Below are 12,614 nucleotides of genomic sequence, written 5' to 3'. Positions count from 1 at the left end.
AGATTGGAGAGCTGTTGAGTTAAGCTCAACAGCTTATGTTAAAGTACTATGATTATTATATGAAAGTGGTTTGTCATCATTAAACATTTTCAATTAGCTTGAATTCTACCTGCATTCCATAATTTGCACAGGAAGCTTCTTCAAGGTAGTGGTATTGCTTCTCCTTTCCTATTTCCCTCACTTTAACAGATGGCATATATTGCAAAGCCTGAGTCAGCAACCCTGCATCTTGTATTCCTGGACCTTTACTATCATTAGTGTGGCTGTTGATCCAGACAGCTCATCTCTGTGACAGCCAGTACTTTCTAAGCAAGCCTTGTTCCCATGGGTCTGCCTCTCCTGGTGCTCACTGTCTGTTTTGGTTTGCTATTATTGTCAGAATGCATTATACCAGAATAGATTGGCTTTCACAAAGTGGATTTATTAAGTTACAAGTTACAATTCAAAGTCCATGAAAATGTCCAAATTAAGGCATCAGCAAAAGAATACATTCACTCAGGAAAGGTGAATCATATCTGGGGTTTCTCTGTCACATGAAAAAGCACAAGGCACTGTCTTCTGGCTCTTTGCTCCCAGATTTCATTGCTTTCAGCTCCTGGCTCTAGTGACCTCTTCTCTGAGCTTCTGTCTGTCTCCAAGCATCCCCAAACATCTGTGTCTGCTCTCTTAAAGGGCTCCAGTAAGTTGATTAAGACACTCCTTAAATGGGTGGGGTCACATCTCCATAGAAACAACTTAATCAAGAGGTTCCACCAAAAACTAAGTCAGTCATACACATGGAAACAACCTAATTAAAAGGCCCCATTCAACAATAAGATTGTTCCATAAGATTGGAGCTTTTCTGGGTACATCGCAGTCACGGTGTCTGAATAAAGTCTGATGACTTTATTGTTGCTTGTACAGGTGGTGACAGTGCCAGAATATTTAAGGAAGAGGTTTCATGGCTGCCAAATCCATTTCTTCTTCTCTATTCTGATTTTATTCTTCTATATTTTCAATAGAATTTTGTTTAGTTATGAAAAGGCCAGCCCAAGAAAGAAAACAACAACAAAAAATCAATAGGCAAGACTATACTAGATTTATGCAGTTCCCTTCTCTGAAGCCCCATAAGTTACTTGTTGGTCTTTGCTATCTAAGCCAGATAAGAGAACAAACAGCTTAATAATAAAATGCAGAGATATCTTCTTTGCCTCCCCACAGTAAGTAACATGTCCTTCCTGTGTATTCCCAGAAAACCTTGGGCTCACCATGTCATAGCATTAGATTAGTTCAGGAATTTTCCACTACCCTTAAACAAGAAAATCTAAACTCATCATGGCCTTTAAGTAGAGTCCTTCTCTAGTCCTACCCACCTCATTGGCCTTACCTCATTATTTTCTCCCCCTTACTCACTATGATCTAGCAACACTGCCTGCCTCATTATTTCTCAAATCTGTCAAGCTTACTCTTGACTTAGCTTCTTTGCATTTGCACTGTGCTTTCTCTGCAGTGTTGTTTCCCCAGATTTTTGCAGCCCTCACTCCCCCATCATTCTACTCAAATATCATCTTGGACAGGTTGATATACCCAGTCAATCTCTATAGTATTATTCTGTTTAATTTTATTTATAACACTTACCATTGCATAGAGGTATTTATTTGTTTACTTGCATATTTTCTGCCTTTTCCACTTCAGCCTGAGTTTTTTGAGACCAAAGCCCTTCCCTGCTTAGTTCACTGCATTGTACCCACAAGGCTGAGATCATATTCAACTCATCAGGCACTCAATAAATATTTTTGAATGACCAAATGATTATCACTTCTCACACTGCATGTAAATTCCCAAATTAGTGGTCTGTGTCCTTCATTAACCATAAATTCCTTGAGGACAGTGGCTAAGTTTTGGTAACCCTGTGTCCACTGAACCCTGTCTAGAATCTACACATGGTTGGCACTTAACAAACATTTGGTAAATAAATGGATAAGTGAATGCTACGAGAACCTCCTACCATTACATCACTAGCTTTAGGGACCAGAATAACAAATAAGGCAAGAGATTAGCCAGTTCAATGATATACAGATTTTTAATTCAGTGTTGACTAAGTGAGAGGTCAGCAAATAGAGCCCAAAAGGAAATCCAGCCAGTGGTTTGCTTTGTACAGCCTTTGGGCTAAGAAATATTTATACAAAGTGTTGTAGAAGCAAGCAAACAAAGGAGAATATGCCACAAAAGCAGAATGCAGCTTGTAAAGGCTATAGTAATTACCATATGACCATTTACAGAAGTTGCCAACATCTTAAGCCATCCCCTTGCCCTTGCCCAGTGGCAGAACTACAGGAACATCTCTTAGTACAATACTCCAACTTTGAGGCTCCAGGGAGGGAGAGGCTCAATTGTTTAACTGGGTTGATTGGATTAACTTGAACCTGAATAGAACTGATGTTGGTTGAACTTTAGTGTCACAAGCTTCATGTCCAACAAAACTTGGGTAGATCTAACCCAAGTTGCATCTGTTAGTATCAGAAGGATGTATTAATCACAGCTACCCATTGCAGATGGCTTCTGAGGTCAGTTTCTTGATGTGGGTGCTCTCGATTCAGCTGGAAATCAAACTACAACCTGTTGATGCTGTCCTCATTTTAGGTGGAGATCTTCTCTGTTGTTGTGCTCATGAGACTGGTTTTGGGGTTGAATGTCTGCTTGGCCATCCTTTCCTTGCTGATGGTTGCTTCCATTTATACCATCACAGGTGAAGTAACTCTGATCACATTTGGGTTTATAATGACATTAAAGCTCTACTCCCTAGGAAGGAAGCATTAATAATAAGAAAGATTTAATCTTTATCAAAAAAAAGAAAGAGAGGAAACAGAATCTCCTGGAAGCCTACTGACACCCAGAAATTTGTAGATTTCTATTTCTAGAAACTCACTAGTTACTAGGTGATTTGCCATGTTTACACTGATGCAAGAATTGGAGGAGCTGGATATAAGAAGAGTTGGGATAACAGGATGATTGTTCTCATGTCCTTTCAGGTTTTTACTGTAAACTAGAACTTAGCCAGGATCTGGTGGAACCCTGAAAGTTTGTATCTAGCACCGAGGGCTGGCTTTTGGGAGAGGTCAGTTGCAAGTTCTTCCACCAACAGCAGGAAGGGGTGTGTTGGTAGGAGATATTTGAAGGTAGGAGAACATTATTTAGGATTTTCCTTTACTACAAAATTAGGGGGCTTGGGGGTTAATACTAACTGGCCTTCAAAGTTGCTTCCAAATTGTGCTTTTGTGATTGAAAATGTACATTTTTGTCCAGAAAAACTATCAAACTTACATTCGTTCTCCAAAATGTGAAGTCAAGGGAATTAGGACATAGAAGGACAAGATAAGAGTCCAATAAAAGATTATTCATTGAACACATTAAACGGAAAACAGGGTGCATTGAGGCTTAACATAAGTAGTTATAAGACACACTGAAATAAAGATAGATAAAGTTTGAATGTGGAGATTGGCATGAGGGGGGACTTACTGGGCCTGCCTAAGCCTCACCTAGTGGAATGCAGCTGGGAAAAAGGGGTTGTGCCACCAGGAAAGGGATCGGAGGGAGTCTGGGCCCACCAACGATCACCAGTGTCCACAACAGTGTTCTTTCTCTTTGGAAGAAATAAACTTTTCTCCAACACAAAAGATCTTGATGTCCAAGACTCTGTTGGTCATTGATTTTACAATTGCACCTTTAACATTAAATACAGTCATTCACATGGGGTCTTTGTGACCTTGATTCTTCAGATATTCATAGCTGCACCCTTGAAGATAATAATAAGCATTATGTGATGTTTTTGAGACTTTAAGGAAGTGAGAAAATACAGGGGTTTACTGGATAAGTATTTCCACGCCCTCCCAAGTATGGTCAGTGAAGAGAACTGGACTCCCAAGATGGAATGTTACATCCCTCGTCCAGACGCTTTTAACTTCTTTTGTCATCCTATCACTGGAGTTCTTCCCTGGCCTGTACTTGTCCTGGGCTTCTCCATCCTCTCCTCATACTCTTGGTGTACTGATCAGGTAATCTGAGACATTGTAGTTGGGGGAATGTCAGCATCTGTGAAAGGGGGTGGTGGTTCTCAGGCTTTGCCACATTCCTGCAGCCACAGGTAACTGGGAGACTGCTGCAGTGGTCAGTTTCCCTGTCAATACATATTTATTGTATAAATAACTTTATTGCTTTATTAGAAATTCAATTTCTAAAAAGAAATTTCTCTCACAATGCCACCTAACCCATCAAGCATTTTCATTTTTTTCCTTTCCAGTCATTTGTTTAAAAAGCTAATTTAAAAAATAAAAGTGGAATAAAATGGGAAAGTTCCTTCTTTATTTACCATAACTGAATTTTACATGCCATTTTGACTCAAAAATATATATACATTACACAACTGCTTAACTTTTTTTTGACTGGACAACAAGTATCAAAATCCTGTGGATATATAGGGTAAAAAAAGATAGGTCAGGAAAAAAGAAGTGTTCCTCTAACTAATAATCTGATACAATGTCCTATTACTATTTTTTTAATGATGCATTTTCAGTTTAGTCAAGTTTTATTTTATGGTGCTTTATCCTTCTTGATTAAAAAAAGAAAACATTCAGATTTTTTTCAATTTGCATATGCTTATCTACATCAGCAGGTTCATTCTCAGGGTCTGGTTAGCCATGTCAGAATACCTGACATGAGCAGGTTTGTGGTCACTGGTATCAGGTCACAGCCATTGACCTGGAAGTGATGACTCCTCTCCTGCTGTCATGAAGTCCACCTTCACCTTACTACCTGGAGAAAAGTATTAGTCGGACTTATCTTTATTTGCATTGTCAGGATCACTTTTCATTTAAAGTAACTACTAGATATTCCTGATCATTGTTTGCCAGCTCTGTAATGCAAATACTGCCAATTCCTTGATGATACAGACTTCCATTTCCTGCTCTTTTTCTGAGGTTCCCTCTGGTCCTGGTATGAAGAATCCATTCACCCAAAACTGAAACATTTTGCCCTGTAGCCTCTTGTCATGGTTATAGAACTCCATCTTGCTGTCACTACACAGGCACAGACTGAGAGACCTCCAGGTACATGAACTTGGCTTTCTGTCACATGGATCCTGACCTGAAGGAACAGATCTTCCCTTTAGTTTGTCTGCTGCAAGCTAAGCATTGCAAGTTCTGCCAGTGAACATTGAAATATTTTCAAACACCCTCTTCTAAAACAACAATGCCAGTTGTCTGTAACTGGTTTATTTTACAATGCATAATTTACTTCAAAGTGAAAAATACCTTTTTAGTTCTGATTGTAACAGTGATGCATACTTTTAAGATATCATTACTGTGTTGTGGCATATACATCAGAAGATGTATAAAGCATATATGTACAGCTTCAAAATTACAATATGAACATGTATGTAACCTTCACCCAGGTTAAGAAGTAGAGTTCTGCTGTTAACAAAGTAAACTTGATACATCCTTATTGTAATAAGTGAAAAATGTATTTCTTCAAATAACATTTGAAGAAATGTTCAAAGATGAAATCAACAACATCCCATTAAGAAGTGAAACCTGCAGTATTTTTATGAACCTCTTTCCCAAATCTTTCTGTGTACCTATGAACAGAGAGAGATATATATGGATTATTTTACATAAATGTAATTAGGCTATATCTGCCCTCTGGCATTCCTTGGGTTCTCTTTATTCAGAAATCTTCTATGGACATCCTTTCATGTCAGTAAATAAGCATCAACATTTTCATTGTTAATGGAGGTAATCTATCCACGGTGCATATACATCAAAATGTATTGAACTGGTTCTCACATGGCTGATGTCAGAGTTCACTATTGCATGCACCAATGCTGGGAACATCCTTGAGTGGGCAGGTGACTTTGTAACTCTTGTGTGAGTGTATCCCAGATCCCTTTTACTTTTGTTTCCTTTTGTTAATGCTTCTTTTTAAATTACATTTTAAAATTATTGTTTATGTCTAGAAGTGGACATTTGCTTTAGGATATGGATCTGATATCCCATCACCTTGTTAATCTCATTAATTCTAATAAATCTATGTCAGTGTTTTATGTACATAGTATACCAGCTAAGAATAATGAAATTTCTAGTCCTTCCATTCTTATCCTTAAGGCTTTTACCTATTCGATGTGTTTCACTGTGCTGATTCAGACTTCACTTATGGTAACTGGAAGAAATAAAGCTGTGGGGAAGGGTATGGACTCTGGTGCCAGACTGCCCACCACAGATACCAGCTCCATGCATACTAACTTGGGGACCCAGGAATTCAGGGCTTCTGTCTCCTCCCTTGTCACGGTCATGCCTGCCTGTAGGATTGCATGGATCCCTGTGCTAAATAGCTGGCAAAGAGTTAGCCTTACCTAAGTATGAGCTGCGTTTGCCAAGCAGTAAGAGTGGGCATCCTTGGCTAGCGACAGATTTTAAAAAGAAATATTTCTCATTTCATCATTGGGTCAATTTTGCTTTAGGTTTTGTGTAGATCTTCTGTAAGAGGTTAAGAGTATTCCTTTCTATTCTTAGCTTGCATCAGCTTTTTCTTTGATTATAAATTATGAATAGATGTTGCATTTTATCAAATTCTTTTTATTTTTTCTGTATCTGTTGAGTTCCTTCTACAGGTTTTTTCTTTTAATTTGTTAATGGAATAAATTATGACACATTTTCTTTTCTTTACGGTTAGTTTTTTCTTAACAAAGTTACGTATGCCTGTAATTTAAGGTGTCAAATTGGCTGCAAGGTTTATTATGAAAACAGCAGTTTTCTTCCTCCATCCTACTTCCCGTTGTCATCCATAACCCCTGCTCATCCAGAAGCAATCTCTTGCAACTTGTGAGGATCTTCCTTTGAATAACTACTTTGTTATCTCTAAATGGTGTGCACAGGCTATTATTTTCTTGGTTTTTCTGTTTTAGGCTTTACTTGTTTACATCCCACTTTCGAAAATGAAGTTCCTTAACTCTTTCATTCAGTCCTGACAGACACACTTACTATAACCTCGCACCACCCCCCTACACATGCATGCTTGCATGCACTACTCTTCTCCTGGTTTAGTTAATATCATGTAATCTTGGGTAGCTCAGTATTCAGGATTAATGTTACTGGGACCATGTAAATACATTCACTGATAAGCCTAATAGTATATTAACACAGTACTTCTTTCTTGACCACCTTTATGTTTTTGCCAGGAGTTAGTAATTTTTTTATTAATTTATTAATAAATTTAATTATTTAAAATCATTTATTTATTAATTTTATTAGTTTGCTTAGTGCTTACTAGGTTGCTTATTAATTGTCATTAATTCATCCCCAAACCCTTCCCCCTTGTCTCCAGTGATTAAATCCCTCAACTATTGCATTGATTTTACCTTAATGGGCTGTCACTCCTGGAGCAGTCTGACCTGTTCCAAACCTCATTGCTCTCTAAGCCCAGCTGTCCTTATATCTCCCTGTACCATCCTCCTGAGAATGCCTGTGCTCTCCTGGGTTTGAATGCTGCTACCTGGACCCCAAGAATTTCTTTTCCTGTATTTACTTTTTCATTCTTTCTCTTTTTTTCCTTTAGTGGTTGCCCTTGAAATTTTAATCTACATAAAGTCTGAAGTATCAATATTTTTCCCTTCTAACTATTCAAAGATTTTAGAATGCTTTAAATCCCCCCTCTCTCTCTCTGTCTCTCATGTGCGCATGCATGCACAAACACACACACATACAGGACTCATGCTATTGTTTTATGCTGTTTTAGCTGTCTTTTGGGGGACTTTTAACCACACATAGTAACATTGTTGCCTTTGGTTCCACTGGTGTTTACTTTTCTCATCATTACTTCTTAGTCTTGCTCCAGTAATCATCTTCCTTTTTCTGAAGTGGATCCTGTAGAAAAGCTCCTTTGGAGCATTGGGGTGGGGGATGGTTGTTTGGGTGATGAATTTTTTACAGTTCTCTACTTTTGAAAATGTCTTTATTTTAACACTTGGTCTCAAAAGTTACTTTTTACTGTGTATAGAATTTGAGGTTGGTGATTATTTTTCTTTTAGCTCATTGGAGATGTTATATTCTGATTTCTGGCTTCCATTACATTGTGGAGACTCATCATCAATCTAAATATTTTTCCTTTGAATGCTTTTTCTTTATATTTTCTTTTAAAGATTTTCTTTCATTTTATTGTTTTTTCTGTTTATCAGGACTCATGTTGTTCATCAATTCTGGGAAATTATGAGTTAAAGAAAAGTTATGACCCTTTAACTCATAATTTTCCTGGTTTCTTTTTATGAAACTCCATTTATTGCATATGAATACTGGATTTTATCTTCCTATGCTCCCTGTGTCTTATCTGTCTTTCGTATTTCCCATATCCTTCTGTCTGCATTGTATGATGTGTAATGGCTTCAAATTTGTTATCAAATTGTCTCTATAGCTTTCATATATTCTGTTGTTTAACCAGTATATTGAATTTTAATTGCAATATTTTTGTTTTTTATTTGTAGAAGGTCTTTATGATTATTTTGAAGTCTCCGTGGTAATTGTTGGGTAATTTCTATCTCCCATAGCTATTTTGTACTCTATCTTCTAGATCCTTAAATTAGTGTGCCTATTTTCTATTCTGATTATCTGAATTTTGGGGATAGATCTGAATCTGCCAGTTATTGTTTCTGTTAACTGTCACCCACGGTGACTTGTTTCCTTGTGAATTGTGTGATTTTTTAAAAAACTGTGAACCAATATTCATTAGACCATTCTGTGGGAATTCTTGAAGGCCTGGATTGAATACAAGGATTTGAGTTTCCTTTGGCCAGGTGCCTGGGGACACATCTTACCTATGTCATTCTTAAGTTAAAATTCTTGCCTTGCCCTCTAGAGTAGAAAGGAAGAAGGCAAATTATCTCTTTTTATGGATTACATGATTTTACATGAGAGAATCTTAAGGAAACCATAAGAAAAGTATTATAGCAAGTTCACCCAGGTTACAGGATACCACATACAAAAATCAATTGTACTTCTATACTTGCATTGAACAATCCAAAACTGAAATTAAAGAAGCAATCACAATTCCTGAAGTGTCAAAAAGAATAAATATTTAAGCACAGATTTAATGAAAGAAATACAAGACTTGCACCCTTGAAAACTACAAAATGTCATTGACAGAAATTAAAGAAAAAGCAAATTAGTGTGAAGATACCCATGTTCATGGAATTGGAAGCTTAATGTTGTTAAGAAGGCAATACTCGAGACTTCCGGAGAAGATGGCGGCTTAGTAAGACGCGCGGGTCTTAGTTCCTCCTCCAGAAAAGCAACTAAAGAAACAGAAACAATACAAAACAGCTCCCGGAGCCATGACAGAGACCAAAAAGACAGCGTACCCCATTCTGGAACGGCTGAACGGGCAGGGAGAATCCACTGCGGTGAGATACCCAAGGGGCGCGCGTTTTCCCGGCCGGGGCGGCTGGCGACTGGGGTCCCCTCCACGCACGTGGCTCCCCGGTCTGAGTGGGAACGTTGGATAGTGGGGCCCTCCCGCCATGCTTGGCGTCTCAGGCCAGCTGGGCAATTTGGACCGGCACTCCCCCAAGCCACGGCGGCTGGCGACCCACCCCCTCCACGCGCGGTTTCCCGGGCTGACTGCGAGATTCGGATTGGCAAGTTAAAGGAGCCACAGTATCTTTTACTGGTGGGCCCCGCAGACAGACGAGCACCACGAGTGCCACCTACTGGGCAGGAAAAGAAAAACAGCCCAGAGATTTCACAGAAAAACCTTTCAACCAGCCGGGTCCCACACCCAGGGAAATCTGATCAAATGCCCAGACACCAGCAGAAAATAATGGATGACGCTCAGAAAATTAAAGATATGGCCCAGTCAAAGGAACAAACCAATAGTTCAAATGAGATACAGGAGCTGAGACAACTAATGCTGAATATACGAACAGAAATGGAAAAACTCTTCAAAAACCAAATCAATAAATTGAGGGAGGACATGAAGAAGACATGGGCTGAACAAAAAGAAGAAATAGAAAATCTGAAAAAACAAATCACAGAACTTATGGGAGTGAAGGACAAAGAAGAAAAAATGGAAAAAAACAATGGATACCTACAATGGTAGATCTAAAGAGACAGAAGCTACAATTAGTGAACTGGAGGATGGAACATCTGAATTCCAAAAAGAAACAGAAACTATAGGGAAAAGTGGAAAAACTTGAGCAGGGAATCAGGGAACTGAATGACAATATGAAGCGCACAAATATACGTGTTGTGGGTGTCCCAGAAGGAGAAGAGAAGGGAAAAGGAGGAGAAAAACTAATGGAAGAAATTATCACTGAAAATTTCCCAACTCTTATGAAAGACCTAAATTTACAGATCCAAGAAGTGCAGCACACCCCAAAGAGATTAGACCCAAATAGGCGTTCTCCAAGACACTTACTAGTTAGAATGTCAGAGGTCAAAGAGAAAGAGAGGATCTTGAAAGCAGCAAGAGAAAAACAATCCGTCACATACAAGGGAAACCCAATAAGACTATGTGTAGATTTCTCAGCAGAAACCATGGAAGCTAGAAGACAGTGGGATGATATATTTAAATTACTAAAAGAGAAAAACTGCCAACCAAGGCTTCTATATCCAGTAAAATTGTCCTTCAAAAATGAAGGAGAAATTAAAACATTTATAGACAAAAAGTCACTGAGAGAATTTGTGACCAAGAGACCAGCTCTGCAAGAAATACTAAAGGGAGCACTAGAGTCAGATACGAAAAGACAGAAGAGAGAGGTATGGAGTAAAGTGTAGAAAGAAGGAAAATCAGATATGATATATATAATACAAAAGCCAAAATGGTAGAGGAAAATATTATCCAAACAGTAATAACACTAAAAGTTAATGGACTGAATTTCCCAATCAAAAGACATAGAATGGCAGAATGGATTACGACCCAGCAATACCACTACTAGGTATCTACTCAAAGGACTTAAGGGCAAAGACACAGACGGACATTTGCACACCAGTGTTTATAGCAGCATTATCTACAATTGCAAAGAGATGGAAACAGCCAAAGTGTCCATCAACAGACGAGTGGCTAAACAAACTGTGGCGTATACCTACAATGGAATATTATGCAGCTTTAAGACAGACTAAACTTATGAAGCATGTAATAACATAGATGGACCTAGAGAACATTATGCTGAGTGAGTCTAGCCAAAAACTAAAGGACAAATACTGTATGGTCCCACTGATGTGAACCGACATTCGAGAATCAGCTTGGAATATATCATTGGTAACAGAGACCAGCAGGAGTTAGAAACAGGGTAAGATAATGGGTAATTGGAGCTGAAGGGATACAGACTGTGCAACAGGACTAGATACAAAAACTCAAAAATGGACAGCACAATAATACCTAAGTGTAATGTAACTATGTTGGAACACTGAATGAAGCTGCACCTGAAATATGGTTTTTTGTTTGTTTGTTTGTTTGTTTGTATCCTCTGTTTTTGTTTTTTTTCTTTTTCCTTTTTATATATATATATATTATTAGTATTATTATTTTAATTCTCTTCTCTATATTAACATTCTATATCTTTTTCTGCTGTTTTGCTAGTTCTTTTCCTAAATCGATGCAAATGTACTAAGAAATGATGATCTGGCGGGCCGCGGTGGCTCAGCGGGCAAGAGTGCTTGCCTGCTATGCCGGAGGACCCCGGTTCGATTCCCGGCCCCAGCCCATGTAAAAAACAAACAAACAAACAAAATATAATAAAAAAACAAGAAAATGTTTAAAGATGTTTCCCTTTCTTCCTCCCTTCTTTCCTTCCATCCTTCCTTCCTTCTCTGTCTTTCCTTCCCTTCCTCCCTCTCTCTTTAAAAAAAGAAATGATGATCATACATCTATGTGATGATACTAAGAATTACTGAGTGCATGTGTAGAATGGAATGATTTCTAAATGTTGTGTTAATTTCTTTTCTTTTTTTGATTAATTAAAAAAAATTTTTAAAATTGGATAAAAAAATGAAAGCACATAGTAGATTCAGGAAAAATAAATAAATAATAGAGTAAAAAATGTTAAAATAAATTCAGTTTGAAATACTAGCGATCAATGAAAGGGAGGGATAAGGAATATGGTATGTAAAAATTTTTTTTCTTTTTCTGTTTTTGTTTTATTTTTCTGTTGCCTTTTTATTTCTTTTTCTGAATTGATGCAAATGTTCTCAGAAATTATCATGATGATGAATATGCAACTATGTGATGATATTGTGAATTACTGATTATATATGTAGAACGGAATGAGCATATATTACGGATGTTTGTGTTTCTTTCTTGTAATTTCTTTTTAATTAATAAAAAATTATTAAAAAAAAAAAAGAAGGCAATACTCTCCAAATTAGGCCACAGATTCAGTGCAATCTCCATGAGAATAGCAGCTGCTGGCATTTTTGCAGAAACTGACAAAATCCATATGCAAATGCAAGGGACCCAGATTATCCAAAACAGTCTTGAAAAAAGAACAAAATTTTAGAACTCACACTTCTTGACTTCAAATCCTACTGTTCTAGTTTGCTAGCTGCCAGAATACAAAATATCGGAAATGGAATGGCTTTTAAACAGGGGAATTT

This window comes from Tamandua tetradactyla, chromosome 11 (genome assembly GCF_023851605.1).
Source record: "Tamandua tetradactyla isolate mTamTet1 chromosome 11, mTamTet1.pri, whole genome shotgun sequence".
NCBI lineage: Eukaryota > Metazoa > Chordata > Mammalia > Pilosa > Myrmecophagidae > Tamandua > Tamandua tetradactyla.
Note: the sequence above shows the minus strand (reverse complement) of the source record.